Here is a 6,632-nt window from a genome sequence, read left to right on the forward strand (position 1 = left end):
CAGCGCAAAGACCATGGCGCATTGCCAGTCCCGAGAGACCCGGGTCTAACATCTCCTCTTTTTTGTTTTCTTTTGTTGTTGTTTTTTCTCAAATAAATCAATCAACCATTGCCGAGAGAAACAAGGATATTTCTTAAAAAATAAGTAGAAGTTATCTAAAAAAGTGCTTAAGTTAGATTACTTAGTACTGACCTTTCAAATTGTTTGCAAGATACCACGTTACTCGCAAAATTATTTAAGCAAGTTACTGTACAAGTACGGGTAAGTGCATATTTTTTGAAAATACACAACGGTTGCTGGGCGGCACTCTTTACGTGAGTTAGTCTATCATATACTGTCATGTCTGCGGTGCTGCCATGTGTCCTTCTACACTAAGGATCCGCATCAGATATTCACTTACAGCGGACGAATGATATCCAATGGTAGTTTAGATTGTTCTTGCTATCTAAACAAAATAACCAAATAGCGCTATCCGCTGCTACACTCAAAAGCAGCGCAGTACGTACTAGCACTGTTATAAATTCGAAAAAGTAAAGAGGCATCGGTACACCTGGAAAGTAAATGTAACGCAAATGCTCGATTCTGCTACTCGTTTTGATGCCGTGCTCTTGTCGTTTGTAATATCTACGGCGCCTCTTCCTGTATAAACATTTTCTAAGTGTATGGATACAGACGAAGAAAACAATGAAGAATGTCGAAGTGACAAAGGTATGCTTGAGAATGGAAGACGTAGGAAGCATACAAAATTTAGAGATTTATTACGAGCTTTCAGGCAGAGACTGCCCTTCTTCAGGTACATTGCGCACATGTTGCAAAACAATATATAGCAACAACATGGGTGAGGGAGCACATATGAGGGCACAAAAAACATGCAAAATAAAAGAAAGTAACAACCGGGAAAGAAAAGCAAGAAAGACAAAAATGAGCGTGGCATTGAGACCCGTTGGAGAGACAAAAACCTATGTGAATGAGACTGCGGATGTTTTTGCCCAGAAAAGTACCCACACAATCAACAACAGCATTCATAGGACGGAAAAGGCGCGTGGCCGCAAGACCCGTCAGGAAGGATAACCATTCTGTGAACACAAGAAACATACAAGGAAGTGGACATAGACGAGCCAGAAAAAGTATATGTACAGGAAGAGGTCCCTTATGCTAGACGAGATCTCCTGTGTGTTGTTAAGCAAATCCCATTCCCAATTGTTAGTCACAGCCATATATAACCAGCAAGCAGCATACCATATGTTACATCCAGTGTTGTACATAGCAGCGCTACCTTTTTTTAGTAGCAAAGTAGCGAGTTCGCTACATTTTAAAGTGTTAACGGAAAACGCAAATATGGGTAGCGGAGGTCTCATTCCCCGCTACCGCTACTTTTTTTTTCATAATATGGAAGATGTGGAACACAGGAAAAAGGCGTAGGAGAATTGTCTTCTTGTTATTCCTCTTTGTTACTCGTAAATCAGGCAGACTGATGTGACGATCTACCTCAATTTCACTAGCCCTTACAAGCCCTTACAAAACTTCATGGAATATTTAGGAATCCAATTTGTGTTATTCTGTGCATTCTTTTTATCTTTTTTGCTCATATTTGCCGAACAGAAACAGGTATGCACAGGGTGTGTGCATACCTGCGCGTACATACGCCGCATACCTGTGCGTACATACGCCGCGTAACAAAAAAGTCATACATGCAAACGTTGCTCTCCGTGCATCCCGATTTGCCTATGCAGAAGTCAATATGGCGGACACGGCACAGATGCGTCAATTGACTCTTTTCATCTGACGTCACTGTCGCAGACGGCATGGCCTTTCCCCCTGCTTGTGGCAGCCATACTTTTGTGCATGGCGCGTGCACGCTACCAGCATTAACTGTAGGTGCATTCTTTTCGCTTGCACCTCCTGCACCAGATCTGAACTGGGTTATTTGCGTGCTGCACTTTCCTGCTGAAAAGAAAGACATTACTAATAATGTTCCTTTCAGCTGGAAGGTGCAGCTCCCGAAAACCCGTCTTGCGTGGAGTCCGAGGTAGTGCAGTCCAGTGCAAGTTAAAAGAATGCGCTTTGTGGTGCGAGCACGTGCGAACACAAAAGTATGGTGGACGGAATGAGGTCAGTGAAAAGGGTCTATAGCTTCAGCTAGGCGTGCCAGGTTTCGTTTCGTTTCTGCATAGGTGACCCCTCCAGCAGTAGGGCGACGCAACTGTGCTACACTGCAATGTCCCATTGGAAATACACGGAGCAAGGTTCGCGTGGCTAAAGATTTTGTTTGGCGGAGTTTCGTTACCACGAATTTTTTTTCTGATTTTAATCGCATAAAAGCGTCGTCGTGCGCCGCCGGAGGGGGACGCGCAACGTGCGAAAATGTGGGGCTACTTTTTCTGCACATACCCTGTGCAAAATATGCTGCATAATATGGGCCACAAGGTTAATTTCCGTCACACAAGCTGTTGCAAAACTAACGTGGGCGTGTTGATAGGACACCGCAAATCGTGTTTGAAACTTTATTGTTCGGAGCAGATAAACAAAGTGTCGTGTCTTTGGGAAGACGAATAAGAAAACGTACCGGAAACGCAGCGAGATATCGCCACAGTCACTGCAGTTCAAACGTACCACTGGTAAGACAGAATTGCCTTAGCTGACACAGGTTGCGGAGTACGATCTAGTTGCTTTCTTACATTAAATACGTTACACTGTGGGTATGTGAGCCGCACAAAATGAAGAAATACGATTTTCGGGAGTCAGTGTATGCCAACAAGCTTATACTCTCTGCACACTTTCTTGGTGGCGGTACGCCGGCGATTGACTTTAAAACAATTGATTTTTTCAGCGCTTGACATGTTTCGGGAAAAGTTACGTGATTTTCTTTTTTCTGTAAATACTTCATTACGGAGGTAATCTGAGACGAGTATACTCTTCCTGGGGAACTCATACTCTCGGGAAAACGTGTTAAACGTTCTTGTTCGTATTGTCAAAAGCTTCGTAATGGAAGCCGTCGTATGCCGTTCAGAATGCTGCAGGCGATACGCAAACCCATTAACTCCCAACTGCTGCGAGACCTAAACTTTGGTGCAGTATGCCAGCAGCACTCAGAAGGCTATCTGTTCTTCTTGGAGGCGTTGGCCCGACGAAGGCATGAGCAAACGTTATCCCATTCGTTTGACCTCACCTGGTAGCTATTCGTACTTATCCATGACTCGATGAGTGGCCACCTACGATGGCAGTTGCGCCACTTGACTACAGCGAGAACTGACCAATCCGTTGACAGTAAACAGTCGGAAAAGTTTGAGGTTGTGATTTGCGGATATCTGGAATAAATATAAAATCCTTTATGCAAACACCGGTTTAACACAACGACATACTGCCCCGGCTTAACAACATACTGCACCATCTGTAGACACATGCGGCAACGAAATGTCTACGGTAAGGTGTTACCTAGAGAAGGGTACGATAGCGGAAAAGCAGCGCCATAGCATGCACGTTACTTTTATTTGGTAGCGGCAACGGTATCTAGTTACTTTTTTCAAAGTTGTAGTGACGATGGTATTGCGATACTTTTCTGTGAAGTAGGGGTGGCGGTATTCCGTTACTTCGTTTCGGTAGCAGGAACAACGCTGGTTACAACACGACAGAAGGGAGAGTGCGCAGACAGACTAGCCGGTACGCGTGTCTGAGAACGTGTTTGTGTTCGCCCTTCTTTGTCTTTGTGTCTCAGGTTTTCCCGCTATGGCTACATTACAACCTACAACGAAGATAAGTAATTCATGTACTTCAACTGCAGATTATATATATATATATATATATATATATATATATATAGGGTGAGGTAAAAGGATTATCAAACGGCCACGAAGTTTTACAGAAGTTCAAAAAAAGTCGCGGACACAGATTTTAGGGAAGTTAAAAACACTAGTTTATTACATGGGGAGACGTTAAAAAGTAAAATGGGCAAGGGGTCGACGTTTCGACAGTGGCACTGTCTTCGTCAGGACAAAAGATGCGTAGCTGATTACACATTTCTTAAATAGGTTTGGTACATGACGTCATAATCGGTACGGGCACGCCACAGGCGTTTGTCAGTGAGTCAGATTCGGGAATATTCCAGAAGGTCAAGTCCGGGTGGTGATGTCATTCGCCGTAGGTCACTGTCCGCTTTGGGGAAAATTCCGGGCAGGGTGACCGCTGCTTCAAACTTTGCTGAAAAAGAAAAAAAAAGAAAAAAAAGAAAAGAAAAACAGAAGGGAAACGAAAAGGAGGAAAGTGTAGCTCATCTAGGCGGCCAAATTTCTTACCGTTGAAAGTGCTCCCAGATCTTCGTTAATGGTTGATTGGAATTTGTAAATGAGATAAGATTCGCGTTGTTCCCTGCACCGATCTGAGCTAAAATTTGACTGGAGAATAAAAAGTGACACGTTATTTAGTGAATGACCTGGTTGTTTGAAATGGCGAGAGACCGGGAGGTTTGGCTTTTTGGTAACGTCAGATCGGTGGTTGTTGAACCTGATCCGAAATGATGTTTTAGTCTGACCTACGTATTGTGCTTGGCACATGCCGCACTGAATGACATAAATGACGTTAGATGAATTACAGTCGAAGTCACCATTAATTTTGACGGAAAAATTGGAATTAGTACTTTTAAGTACTTGGGCGCTTTGCATTAATTTGCATATTTGACACCTTCGACCATCGCACGGGTGACAGCCGTTTCCTGGATGCGCTGCTTTGCTAACTTTAGAGCTAACTAGATTATCGTGAAGGTTGCGCCCGCGCCTGTAGGTTACCCGCGGTGGCTGAGGGAAAATTTGTCCCATGCGCTCTGATTGGAGAAGGATACTATGATGACGGTTTAGTATATTGTTAACGCTTGGAATATTGCTGCTAAATGTTAAGATGAGGTTTACGGAACCATTATCTAACACGCGTTTGTGGTTTTCGAACAGGGATTTGCGATCTGCTTTGCGGGCTTTGTTTAGAGCGTCGTCAACTAAGCTAGGTGGAAATTGACGACCGATGAATGTTTCCCTAAGTTGAGCTAGATTTCTGTCCAAGTCATCGTCACTGGAACAGATTCGCCTGTATCGAAGTGCTTGGCTGTAAGGGATGGCAAGTTTAGTATGACGCGGGTGACAACTGTTAAATGCTAGATACTGTTGAGAGTCCGTAGGTTTACGGAACAGGTTTGTGGACAAGGCCCCGTTGGTTAACTTTACTTGGACATCGAGAAAGTTAACAGTTAAAGGGGAATAAGAATGGGTGAAGGTATCCGGCAATTATCGTGCGCATCGTTCTACAAACTCCTCGAGGCTGACCCTACAGAGGAAATTACGGCTTATATTATCCGCAGTCTAAAAGATCTAAAAGCAAGTAAAAAGATAGATTCCACCCTATACGATTATCTACTCCCCAAAGACCCCGCAGCGGGCAGGTTTTATATGCTCCCTAAAATCCATAAACCTGGAAATCCAGGGCGCCCAATAGTTTCATGCAACGGTACAGCTACCGAGAACATTTCAAGCTTTGTTGACCACCTTCTTAAAGATATACCTCCTAAACTACCATCCTACATTAAGGACACCAATCACTTTCTTCAAGTTCTAAGTGAATGTCAGCCTCCTTCTTCCAGTTTGCTAGTCACGCTAGACGTTTCCTCTCTATATACTAACATCCCCCACGAGGATGGCATTGCTGCAGCTGAAAGGGCATTTTCAAAATATTCTGATACCTCATACGATCCTTGTGTCCTATGCACATTTCTCAATCTTATTCTGAAAAATAACAACTTCGAATTTGACGGTAAGCACTACTTGCAAGTTCATGGCACGGCTATGGGTACAAAAATGGCACCTAACTATGCAAATATATTTATGGGAGCTCTAGAGGAAGAATTTCTGTCTAAGCGCCTGAAGAAGCCCACGCTTTACAAGCGGTTCCTCGACGACATCTTCATGGTGTGGCCACACTCAGAAGATGACCTAATCACATTTATCAGCGACTTTAACAAAGCACATCCGGCCATCAAGTTCACCCATTCTTATTCCCCTTTAACTGTTAACTTTCTCGATGTCCAAGTAAAGTTAACCAACGGGGCCTTGTCCACAAACCTGTTCCGTAAACCTACGGACTCTCAACAGTATCTAGCATTTAACAGTTGTCACCCGCGTCATACTAAACTTGCCATCCCTTACAGCCAAGCACTTCGATACAGGCGAATCTGTTCCAGTGACGATGACTTGGACAGAAATCTAGCTCAACTTAGGGAAACATTCATCGGTCGTCAATTTCCACCTAGCTTAGTTGACGACGCTCTAAACAAAGCCCGCAAAGCAGATCGCAAATCCCTGTTCGAAAACCACAAACGCGTGTTAGATAATGGTTCCGTAAACCTCATCTTAACATTTAGCAGCAATATTCCAAGCGTTAACAATATACTAAACCGTCATCATAGTATCCTTCTCCAATCAGAGCGCATGGGACAAATTTTCCCTCAGCCACCGCGGGTAACCTACAGGCGCGGGCGCAACCTTCACGATAATCTAGTTAGCTCTAAAGTTAGCAAAGCAGCGCATCCAGGAAACGGCTGTCACCCGTGCGATGGTCGAAGGTGTCAAATATGCAAATTAATGCAAAGCGCC

The sequence above is a fragment of the Ornithodoros turicata genome, chromosome 2 (genome assembly GCF_037126465.1).
Source record: "Ornithodoros turicata isolate Travis chromosome 2, ASM3712646v1, whole genome shotgun sequence".
Classification (NCBI taxonomy): domain Eukaryota; kingdom Metazoa; phylum Arthropoda; class Arachnida; order Ixodida; family Argasidae; genus Ornithodoros; species Ornithodoros turicata.